The sequence below is a fragment of the Scyliorhinus torazame genome, chromosome 13 (assembly GCF_047496885.1).
Source record: "Scyliorhinus torazame isolate Kashiwa2021f chromosome 13, sScyTor2.1, whole genome shotgun sequence".
In the NCBI taxonomy this organism is placed as follows: Eukaryota; Metazoa; Chordata; class Chondrichthyes; order Carcharhiniformes; family Scyliorhinidae; genus Scyliorhinus; species Scyliorhinus torazame.
The window spans coordinates 177,189,639-177,202,410 of NC_092719.1; the positions used below are offsets into that span (position 1 = coordinate 177,189,639).

Here is a 12,772-nt window from a genome sequence, read left to right on the forward strand (position 1 = left end):
TCCAGCTGGCTCGCCACCTGATGCTGGCTGAATTTGCTTGGGGCCAAACTAAGATTGAATACATAATTTACTAACAATGCGCAAGTTACTACCGATGATGTCTGCAGGGATCAGTGCTGGGACCTTTGCTGTTCGTAGTATATATAAATGATTGAGGAAAATGTAGCTGGTCTGATAGGTAAATTTGCAGACGACACAGAGGTTGATGGAATTGAGGATAGCGATGAGGACTGTCAGAGGATACAGCAAGATTTAGATCATTTGGAGACTTGGGCGGAGAGATGGCAGATGGAGTTTAATCTGGACAAATGTGAGGTAATGCATTTTGGAAGGTCTAATGCAGGTAGGGAATATACAGTGAATGGTAGAACCCTCAAGAGTATTGACAGTCAGAGAGATCTAGGTGTACAGGTCCACACGTCACTGAAAGGGGCAACACAGGTGGAGAAGGTAGTTAAGAAGACATACGGCATGCTTGCCTTCATTGGCCAGGGCATTGAGTATAAGAATTGGCAAGTCATGTTGCAGCTGTAGAACCTTAGTTAGGCCACACTTGGAGTATAGTGTTCAATTCTGGTCGCCACACTACCAGAAGGATGTGGAGGCTTTAGAGAGGGTGCAGAAGAGATTTACCAGGATGTTGCCTGGTATGGAGGGCATTAGCTACGAGGAGCGGTTGAATAAACTCGGTTTGTTCTCACTGGAACGACAGAGGTTGAGGGGTGACCTGATAGATGCCTACTAAATTATGAGGGGCATAGACAGAGTGAATAGTCAGAGGCTTTTTCTCAGGGTAGAGGGGTCAATTACTAGGGGTCATAGTTTTAAGGTGAGAGGGGCAAGGTGTATAGATGTACGAGGCAAGTTTTTTTTACACAAGAGGGTAGTGGGTGCCTGGAGCTCGCTGCCGGAGGAGGTGGTGGAAGCAGGGACAATAGTGACATATAAGGGGCATCTTGACAAATACATGAATAGGATGGGAATAGAGGGATACGGACCTAGGAAGTGTAGAAGATTTTAGTTTAGACGGGCAGCATGGTCGACACAGACCTGGAGGGCCAATTCCTGTGCTGTACCTTTCTTTGTTCTTTGATGTAAAATCTCAAAGTACACGAAGAAACATTTTATAAACCATGCCAGTAAAGTAATCATACTTGTTGGCATTGTTGAAATTGCCATGGCGGTATTTAATCATTCTGTGAACATTGTAACAACTGTAAAAGCTGTGCACCAATTTTGTACCCTAAGGGCCGGATTTCTGCGGAGTTGTGGAGATGCCAGGACCTTTAAAAATGGCAAATGGACCCGGAACTGGAAGTCCCACTTGACGTTTCTGACAGATTCCATTTTTGCCAGGTTGAAACAAGGGCAGGGTGTGGCTCTCACATGTGGGAAATCCAAACTCAGCAGGACCATTTGAACTTGGTGCAGAGTTCATAAACATCCCATTTCTGCTGGAGCAAGTGTGTGGGACGTAAATATATTTAGATAGGTTGTAATGCTCTTGAAGGGTGGTAAAGAGCCTGAAAGCTGTTAAGCTCTTAGATTATTCAAATAGCCAGTCCTTTAAAAATTAAAAAAATACTACCTGCCTGTGGTCTGTGAGAGAGTTGAAAAATATCTCTTCTATTAGTTTTAATAGTTGTTGACACAATCCTAAATGCAATCATTACAGCATTATTAATGATCAGCTTCTTTCCAGAACCTATTGTTATCACAGTGGAGGGTTGCAAGTTCACAGTTTGATTGACAGTTCAAAGAGGTTATTAAGGGCTATCATTAATCGGGGGTGATGAATTCATATTTTCTTTATTTGTGAAGCATTACGTACTTGTCGGGATTTACATTGAATAGGCTTTCGCAAACGGAGTTTGTTTATTATAGTGAAAACTAGATATTTAGAAGACATTGAGATTATTATTTTACATCATCGCAACAAGGCTCCTGAGGTCTGCCCATGGAGGAGTTAGCAGATAGAGTAAAAGGACAAAGGCTAGTGGGGTCATGAGTTGGCATAGATGGGACATGGGGAGTGGGTAGGGTGAATTGTGAAGTGTGAAGGATTGAGGACTTAATATTTAACAATACAATTGGGATAAAGTCCCGGAGAACTGAGGTGGGCCTTTTAAAATGCCGGCCTCAGCACTCGGCAGTGCCTGTGACCACATGCGATCTGCATCTGGCAGTGGTGGGCCCAACTACATCCTACATCCAGCTCTCCCCCCACTGAATGAAAATTGGGGTACTTTTTCCCCGTAGCGGGTGTACCAGGCTGGGAAATGTGTGACTCAAGTCTAAGGAGCAGAGTTACAGCCCTAAATTCCCAATAAAGAAATAACTCTTTCCATTCAGAACACATAGGCCCTTCATAAAGAAGAACATGTGGTACCTTATATCCTTATAGATTACATGCTCTTCCATTTTATGGCAGAGGGCTGGCAGCTCATCAGAAGCAGTCCCTTCAGAAGCGGTGGCCATTGTTGGGACTCTCAGCAGTCCTGAAGAGGAGATGCTAATTGAGCCCAAATGGTAAGTCCAGGGTCCTGCCGGTAGGGCGAGGAACAGGACCATCAGGGTAGGAAGAAAGGAAACCCGGATGGGGAGAACTGCCTTGGAGGTGATTTCTAATGGACGCAGATGCCCAAATAGGGAACCCAACTCCCACCAGTTATCCAGGCTTGGTCACTTGTTGCTGGTCATCCCTTGTCCTATGTCCCTGCCATGTAGGGTAATGGCCACTGACCACTCACCCCACCAACTACATTCCGCTGATTGCACATGTTTCCCCATGACCAAATACCTCTTTGTGCCATTCAGCCCAGCTAATTTGTTGGTATGGCCATGCCAAGTTCCTCATGTATCCACCTCCATTCACTTGGTCTGCTCATGCAGCTCAGCACACCTATGAAAATCATATTACCCCACTTTAATGAATTCTTCATGAACTCTATCCTTATTGGCATTCAGCATGGATCAGGCACAAATGGGGGCCGCACTGTTGTTGTCCTGCCTCTGACCAGGAGAACGTGGTTAACATTAGGAAACTAGCACTCCAACCAGTGCTGTCATTTTGGACCCCACCAACCTCTGACCCCAACCCTGGTTAGGTATAGCACTGGTTAGAAGCACTGTCCCTTGTGCTTAGATCCAGTCTCAGAACAGCATCAACCGTTACTTCAGTGTTACATTTCCATTTCTTATAACATGCCTCTCTGAAAAAGATTGCTAATTTAATGCCAATTGGGTTGAGGTGATCCAAATTCTTTTCACATAGGATCTTTACAATCAGTAAACACTGGGTACTTTCATCACATTGGTGCAGGCTGCATTCAAACCCAGCTCCCAGAGGTCAAAGGATAATATGTTAATGACCTACACCATATAGTCCATATACAAAGCTCGATTACGGTTTTCACTCACTTAAATTAATTATTTGATAATAAAACAAGGTCACACATCCATGCACAATGTATTTATTAAAGCAGGTCCATGTAAGTATATTTTTATTTGTTGCAACAATATCTAAAAATTACATATATCAGTAACGCAAATGCAATCAAAATTATACACTCAAATTGTATTGATAAGAGAAAGGGCTAGGTTACTGACCATGACATTCAACGGATGACCCAAGGCCAACTATAATAATTAATTTGAATGTTATGAAAAAATTAGTATTTTTGCAGACAAAAGCTGCAATTACCCCCACCAAGTACCCACATTCTGTCACAGCAACTGATTGTATAAAACAATACTGGACATGGAATTGAAATGGCTCCATGTCTCATGTGCAGGGTAATAATGGTGAAAATATGGGATAGGGAAAATTGTGATGAAGAGTGAGTTCAACAAATTCATGCAAATACAGCGTGGTGTCAATGCATGCAATTACCGGTGCCTAATGTTTAAAATGCTTTGGTGCTTTCAAAATAAATTATTATAATATGACTAATATTTATAATAAAATTGAAAAATTCCAAATAACTTCCTTTCATGATAAATAAGACACGTATAAAAATAATGGAGATCACTAAAACAAAATATATACACTGTAAATGGGTGAAAAAGGAAAAGATGTAAATAGATTTGTAAAAGCTTTTGCTAATTAACTTCTATGAAAATTAAATTGTACAATAAGTTAAAGATTGAAGAACAGAATCAAAAAAAAATTCAACCTATACTGCAAAGTATAGTTAATTAGTTCCTGTAAAATCAGAGATCTAAATGTATTTATGGAATTTTACACCTCGTTAATAAAGCAGATCCAATGTAGTTTTATCTACCCTACCTAACTTTGCTTCATTGTATCAAAATGTTCTCTAACAATATTTATGGCAATTAATCTATAATTCAGTTGTGCAGATTAATGATCCATACACGCAAAAACAATAGTAGATGCATCCACATTGTTAGATTCAAAATATAAATGACTAGCTTTGCTATATCTGAAACAGAAATCTCAAAGGAATGAAATAAGATAATGGCCCATAACTTCCTGGTTCCCCAGCGTTGCAATTAGTTGGGTACCAAGACTAAGCGCTGGGGAATCCCTCTAGGAGGTTCCCATTTAAGGGTTTACCCGGCAATTGCCCAGAAGTGCTAACTTCCTCTGGACAATTGCACTGAGCTGGGAACCATCAGACAGAAGTGATTTAAATCACTAACTTTTGATAGTTCTGTCAGTTCTAGTCTGATAGTCAGCCTGAGGCAAAAAAAAATCACTTCTAATTCCAGAGTACCTATTTTTAAAAAAAACAGACCCAGCCCCGCATGGGACACTCCCCCACACACATGACTCCCAAAAGTACCGCCCCACACAGACAACCCCCAGACGACACACCACACCACCTCCACTCCTTCCCAGACTGATCCTTCCGCCCCCCTTCCTAGTCTGAGCCCCCTCCCCTCTGGTCTGACGCACACTCCACTCCTGGACTGATTTCCCCCACGCATTCCCCTCCTCCCAGACTGATGACTCCCTGGATGACCACCCCTCTCCAGTCCGTTCCGCCCCCTCCCCACCCGACTGACCATCCTCTCTGGTCAAACGTTTCCCCCCCCCTCCCATAAGTTGTTGTCTGGAACACTTACCTTTTAATTGTTCCTTTAAACACCTCCTATATGGTAACTCTCATAGAACCCCTACAGTTCGGAAGGAGGCCATTCGACCCATCGAGTCTACACCGACCCTATCTAGTTCCAATCCCCTGTTCCATTCCTGCAACCCCACCCTAAGGGGAAATTTAGCATGGCCAATCCACGAATCCTGCACATCTTTAGACTGTGGGAGGAAACTGGAGCAACCGGAGGAAACCCGGGGAGAATGTGCAAACTCCACATAGACAATCACCCAAGACCGGATTTGAACCCAGGTTCCTGGCGCTGTGAGGCAGCAGTGCTAACCACTGTGCCACCATGCCACCCCAGGCCAACTAGTGCCATAAAAATGGGCGTTTCTTATCTCTCTGTGTCCAAGTTACTCTATGCTGTGCAGGCAGGGGTGCACTTCGCTGCTCCTGTCTCACCCAGCCTGTGTGAGGAAGGTTGGGTGAGACGGAGGCTTTGAAATCCCAGTGTGGGTAAGACCATCAAGAGTGACAATCTGCCGGAGATTGCCACTCTGAGGAAGTTACAAGCAATTTAACTACGGTATTACACATCAAATCGTAAGTGAGCATTAATACAGTGAGTAGTAAAACCAATCGAGCCCTATTTTCTGTGTGTCATTAACTTTTAAGATTGATTTGGCATAGTGGTGTTAGGTATTATTATCAGTACTCATTACTTTTTAAAAATTCATTCACGGGCAGTCATTGTTTATTGTCCATACCTAACTTCTCTTGAAAAGGTGCTGGTGAGACACCTTCTTGAAGCACTGCAGGGAGTTCCAAGATTTTGACCCCTTGTCCTTCTAGGTGGCTGTGGTCATGGTTGGAAGGTGCTGCCGAAGAAGTCTTGGTAGATTGCTGTGATGGATTTTCTAGGCAATAGATTTTTTTAGATAATACACATTGCAGATACAGTGTACAGATGATAGAGGGAGCGAATGTTTAAGGCAGTGGAATGGGGTGCTAATCAAGCGAGTTGCTTTATTCTGGATGATGACATATTCTTGAATGTGGTTAGAGCTGCATTCAACCACACAAAGGGAGTACGGTAGCACAGTAGCGAGAACAGTTACTTCACAGCACCAGGGACCTGGGTTCAATTCCCAGCTTGGGTCACTGTCTGTGCAAAGTCTGCATGTTCTCCCCGTGTCTGCGTGGGTTTCCTCCGGGTACTCCGGTTTCCTGCCACAAGTCCCGAAAGACGTGTTGTTAGGTGAATTGGACATTCTGAATTCTCCCTCAGTGTACCCGAATAGGCCCATAGTCTGGTGACTAAGGCATTTTCAGTAACTTCATTGCAGTGTTAATGTAAGCCTACTTGTAACACTAAAGGCATACAAAATGATCAGGGGGTTGGATAGGGTGGACAGTGAGAGCCTTCTCCCGCGGATGGATATGGCTGGCACGAGGGGACATAACTTTAAACTGAGGGGTAATAGATATAGGACAGAGGTCAGAGGTAGGTTCTTTACGCAAAGAGTAGTGAGGCCGTGGAATGCCCTACCTGCTACAGTAGTGAACTCGCCAACATTGAGGGCATTTAAAAGTTTATTGGATAAACATATGGATGATAATGGCATAGTGTAGGTTAGATGGCTTTTGTTTCGGTGCAACATCGTGGGCCGAAGGGCCTGTACTGCGCTGTATTGTTCTATGTTCTAAAAAAGATTATTATTATTCCATCATACTCCTGACCTGTGCCTTGTAGATGATATAAAAAGCTTCAGAAAGTTAAAAAGTTGACATCAAGGTAACTTTTGACCAAGTATGGTATTAAGGAGCCCTAGCAAAACTGGAGCAAATGAGAATCAAAGAGAAAACCTTCACTGGTTGGAGTCGTACGTAACACAAAGGAAGATGGCTGTGCTTGTTGGAGGCCAATCATTTCAGTCCCAATATATCACTACAGGAATTCCTCAGGGTAGCATCATAGGTCCAAACATCTTCAGCTGCTTTATCAATAACCTTCCTTTCATTTTAAGGCCAGAAGTCTTTCGCTGATGACTAAACAATGCTCAGCACCATTCGCAACTTCTCAGATACTGAAGCAGTCCATTTCCAAATGTAGCAAGACCTGGACAATATCCGGGAGGGGCAAGAAGTGGCAAGTGGCAAGTAACATTCGTGCTACATAAGTGCCAGGCAATGGCCATCTCCAGCAAGAGAGAATCTAACCATCTCCCCTTTATAATCAATTATATTAGCATCGCTGAATCCCCCAATACCAAAATCCTGGGGGGTGAATATCAACCAGAAGCTGAAGTGGACTAGCCATATAAATACCATGGCTACAAGAGCAGGTCAGAGACTAGGAATTCCATGGTGAGTAACTCATCATCTGACACCCAAACGCCTTTCTACCTTTCCCGGGACTATGGGACTGTGAGTGCTAACCACTGTGCCACCCTGAGAAGGAATTAAATCCAAGTATGTTGAACAAGGGAACATCATTTTGATCTCACATCATTGCAATTGCCATTATTACACCATCCATCAAAGGTTATGCTGATGTTCAATAATATCAACTGGCAATTTTATAATGGGATACATAATGGATGGAGTTACTCTTCCTTTAGCTTGGCCTGTGGGGTGGGCATGCAGGAGGGTGGTGGAACGCCCTTGCCTTTCCAAGTCCCTACAATTCAGTCAACAAAGCACAAGTCAGGAGTGTGTGGAATATTCTCCACTTTCTGCAACAACTCTCAAGGTTCTAAACTATTTAGGACAAAGCAGTTTGCTTGACTGGCACCCCACCCACCACCTTTAACATTCTATCCCATCACCAGCAATGCACAGTGACAGCAATATGTACTATCTACAAGATCCACTGCAGCAATTCACCAAGGCACCTTCAACAGCACCTTCCAAGCCTGCAATCTCTACCACCTGGAAGGGCAAGGGCAGCAGATATGTGGGAACACCACCACTTGCAAGTTCTCCACCAAGACACACATCCACCATGACTTGGAACTATATTGTCATTCCTTCACTGCTCTTGTATCAAAATCCTGGAACTCCTTTCCTAACAACAATGCTGGTGTGCCTACACCACCTGGACAGTAGTGGTTCAAGACGATGGTTCATCACCATCTTATCGTGGGAAATTAGGGCATGGACAATAAATGCTGGCCTAGCCAGCAAAGCCTGTGAATGAATAAAGAGGTCAGTACCTTCATCGCTGATTCTGTATTCTGTGAAATTGTAGCCCATATATAATGTGGACATCAAAATTAATCCTCTTACATTCATAGAATACAATGACTTTCTCCTCAACATGAAAGCAGTCTACAATATTCAGAAAAAGACCATTTGGCTGACCATTGAGTACCTAGACTCAAAGAGTCATGTGTCTTTAATGAGTCATTTGCTCTTGGTTATTTCAACATGATAATAAGTGCAAGGCAAGATTTTAGAGAAACAGGACAGCAGTAGATTTTTCTTAAATAAATATACATTTAATGTATCATGTGTGAAGCGTTTTCTGTTAAGTTGCGTGTGCCAAAAATGACGTTGCTGTAGCCACACCTGTTGCCAACTAGAAATTTCTACATAGAAAACTGCATTATAGAATCACTACAGTGCAGAAGTGCAGTGCAGAATCACTCAGCTCATTGAGTCTATACTGACCCTCTGCAAGAGCACCCCACCCAGGCCCATTCGCCACCCTATCCCCGTAAACCAGTAACCCCACCTAAACTTTTTGGACACTAAAGGGCAATTTAGCATGGCCAATCTACCTAACCTGCACATCTTTGGACTGTGGGAGGAAACTGGAGCACCCGGAGGAAACCCACGCAGATATGGGGAGAACGTACAAATTATACAGACAGTGACCCAAGGCTGGAATTGAACCCGGGACCTTGGGACTGTGAGTGTTAACCACTGTGCCACCCCAAGAAGGAATTAAATCCAAGTATGTTGAACAAGCGAACATAATTTCTATCTCACATCATTGCAACTGCCATTATTACACCATCCATCAAAGGTTATGCTGATGTTCAATAATACCAACTGGCAATTTTGTAATGGTATACATAATGGATGGAGTTACTCTGCCTTTAGCTTGGCCTATGGGGTGGGCATGCAGGAGGGTGGTGGAACGCCCTTGCCTTTCCAAGTCCCTGCAATTCAGTCAGATGTGGGGATGGTTGGGGATGGTCGTCCCACCCAGAGATCAACAGAGGCCCTTAAGTATCCAATTATGGCCCAACAAAAGCTGGTGTCCGCCTTGTGGGTTAGGGTGGAGGGATTGGGTAGATAATAGTCCATGGGAGACCCCACCTTCCCAGTGGCAAGGGCTGCGCCTCTGAGGGCCCTCACACCTTGCCTCAACAATGACTTCCTCCACCCCATCAGGCAAGCCCGGACTACATGCACACAGTTCATCCATTCTGAGGACTTCCCCATTGTTGCTAGTCCAGACTGGCTGTAGTATCAGCATTAGCCACTGTTCCGGTGGCACTGCTCAGGCTGAAGGAGCTGCCTGATGGCTTATTGGCTAGCAGCTATTTCAGGCAGGATCTTCAACCTTAAACAAATGGAAGCCTTGCTCCCTGACAGTTCATTGACTAATGGGCAAACAATTGCTTCGAGGCTTTGAGATATGGACTGTATGGGGTTACTCCAGCTTTCTGGTGGGTAGACCATTAAATTCAGCCCATTGCATGTCCGATCCCCAGCTATGATAGATATTGGGTGAATAACATTTGTTGCTCCTACTCATTAGAATTTTACAGTACAAAAAGGGGATCATTCAGTTCATTTTTCCGTGGCGGCTCTTTGAAAGAGTTATCTAATTGGTCCTATTCCCATGCTCTTTGCCTATAGCCGTGCAATTTCTTCCTTTTCAAATAAATATCTAATTACCTTTTAAATGTTGCTGGTGAACCTGCTATCACCATCCTTTGCATTTGGCCATTCCAGATCATAACAAGTCACTGCATGTAAATGTTTCTTCTCAAGCCCCTAGCTCTTTTGCCAATTATCTTAAGGCTGTACGCTTTATCCATTGTCTCTCCTGTTAGTGGAAAGTTTCTCTCTATCTACTTTATTAAAACCTTTCATAATTTAGAATGTCTCCATTGAATCTCAGTTTAAGCTCTGTTCTAAGGAGAGTAATCCCAGATTTTCTAGTCTCTCCACATTACTAAAATGGTACCAGGGATGAGATATTTCATCTATCTCCTTTGCACTTCTCCAGTTGATGAAATGGCACACAGATAAAACCCATGTCACATATTTGGCTGTTTTATCCTCGTACAGTCCTTGTGTGTCTTGGTGGTATTCCTTTGCAATTAGTGTTTAAGAAGTTACAATGCAAGTGGTCAATTTACTATGTTGGCAACAGGGGTGGATCAGCAACACTGATGTCTAGGCATTATGGTACAGAATAGGAAGAGCTATTGTGATGGACTGTTTTTTTACTTCCAAATGTCTAGCCACAGTATGAAGCTGAGTGCTTATAGATTAAATGTTAACTTATAACCGCCGTGCTGATATTGTAATTGATCCCACGAGACATGTGGGAGGCAAATGTCAGTTGCATAGTGCGCATATTTTTGGCTCTGTGGGTGCTGTTTCAGGCTCAAAATGCTGTATATTCACAATTCTAGTGAAGCTGTGCTGGTCAATACTTTAGGTAAGTTGGTAGCACAAAGCATTGGAAGCATGTCAAGTAGACAGATTGTGACATCAGTCAGCATGTAATGCTGACTTGACTCAAGAGGTGACATTTTTGGCTTGAATGTTCCAGCTAACAACCTCTCAACTTCATGCAGCTGAACATTCTTAGACCTGGAATGGTTGTCAATGCTGTATCATTAAACATATTTAAGGCTAAGATGGACATATATTCGGTCACTCAGGGATATGGGGAACAAGTGGAAAAGTAGAGTTGAAGCTCAGTCATTGAAAGGTGGAGCAGACAAAATAGGCCATGTGGTTTACTTCTGTCCTATTTCTTTTGCTCTTAAAAACTAATTTTGCCTTAGGGAGCGACGGAACCTCCAGACGGAATTCGACCTATTGACCACGGGGAAAGCAGAGGCACAGTGGAGGAAAGCGCAGGGGGCGACGTAGAGTATGGGGAGAAGGCGAGTCGGATGCTGGCACATCAGCTTCGTAAGAGGGAGGCAGCGAGGGAGATCGGTGGAGTTAAGGATAGAGGGGGGAATACGGTGCGGAGTGCGGTGAGAATAAACGAGGTATTTAGGGACTTCAATGGGGATCTGTACAGGTCTGAGCCCCCCGCGGGGAGGAGGGGATACGACGATTCCTAAATCAGCTGAGGTTCCCGAGGGTGGAGGAGGAGGAGGTGGCTGGTTTAGGGGCGCCGATTGGGCTGGAGGAGCTGGTTAAAGGATTGGGGAGCATGCAGGCGGGGAAGGCCCGGGGGCCGGATGGGTTCCAGGTTGAATTCTACAGGAAATACGTGGACCTGCTGGGCCCGTTGCTAGTGAGGACTTTTAATAAGGCAAGGGAGGGGGGGCCTTGCTCCCGACAATGTCCAGGGCGCTGATTTCCTTGATCTTGAAGCGGGACAAGGATCCATTGCAATGTGGGTCGTATAGACCGATCTCGCTCCTCAATGTGGACGCTAAGTTGCTGGCGAAGGTGCTGGCTACGAGAATTGAGGACTGTGTCCCGGGAGTGATTCATGAGGACCAGACGGGATTTGTGAAGGGTAGGCAGCTAAACACAAATGTGTGGAGGCTCCTCAATGTGATTATGATGCCCTCGGTGTAGTGGGAAGCGGAGGTAGTGGCAGCTCTGGACGCGGAGAACGCCTTTGATCGGGTGGAGTGGAGTATCTTTGGGAAGTGTTGCGGAGGTTTGGGTTCGGGGAGGGGTTCATCAGTTTGGTCAGGCTGCTATATAGAGCCCCAGTGGCGAGTGTGGCTACAAACTGGCGGAGTTCGGAGTACTTTCGGCTGTACCGGGGGACGAGGCAGGGGTGCTCCTTATCCCACTTGTTGTCTGCACTGGCAATTGAGCCATTGGCCATGGCACTGAGGGAGTCCAGGAAATGGAGGGGACTGGTCCAGGGGGGAGAGGAACACCGGGTGTCGTTGTATGCCAACGACCTGTTGTTGTATGTGGCGGATCCAGTGGAGGGGATGGCGGAGGTCATTCGGATCCTTTGGGAGTATGGGGACTCTTTGGGGTATAAACTCAACGTAGGGAAGAGTGAGCTCTTTGTGGTGCATTCAGGGGACCAGGGAAGGGGGATAGACGAGCTACCGCTTGAAGAGGGCGGAAAGGAGCTTTCGGTACCTAGGGATCCAAGTAGCTAGGAGTTGGGGGCCCCTGCACAAGCTCAATTTGACGCGGGTGGTGGAGCAGATGGAGGAGGATTTTATAAGATGGGATATGCTGCCACTCTCACTAGCGGGTAGGGTGCAGTCGGTCAAAATTACGGTCCTCCAGAGGTTTCTCTTTGTGTTCCAGTGCCTTCCCATTATGATCCCCAAGGCCTTTTTCAAACGGGTAAGCAGGAGCATCATGGGATTTGTGTGGGCGAATAAGACCCCGAGGGTGGAGCATAGCAGGGACAGGGGGGGGCTGGCGCTGCCAGATTTGTGGCTATTATTGGGCAGCCAATGTGGCGATGATCCGTAAGTGGGTGATGGAGGGAGAGGTGGCAGCGTGGAAGAGGTTAGAGATGG

The 12,772-nt window shown here is 45.0% G+C and overlaps 1 protein-coding gene across 1 annotated transcript in view; it reads right to left on the bottom strand.

The window, feature by feature from the left end:
- The window catches only part of cacna1db (calcium channel, voltage-dependent, L type, alpha 1D subunit, b), a 1,216,201-nt gene that overhangs the window by 205,847 nt on the left and 997,582 nt on the right, over window positions 1-12,772 (bottom strand). The window lies entirely within an intron of this gene.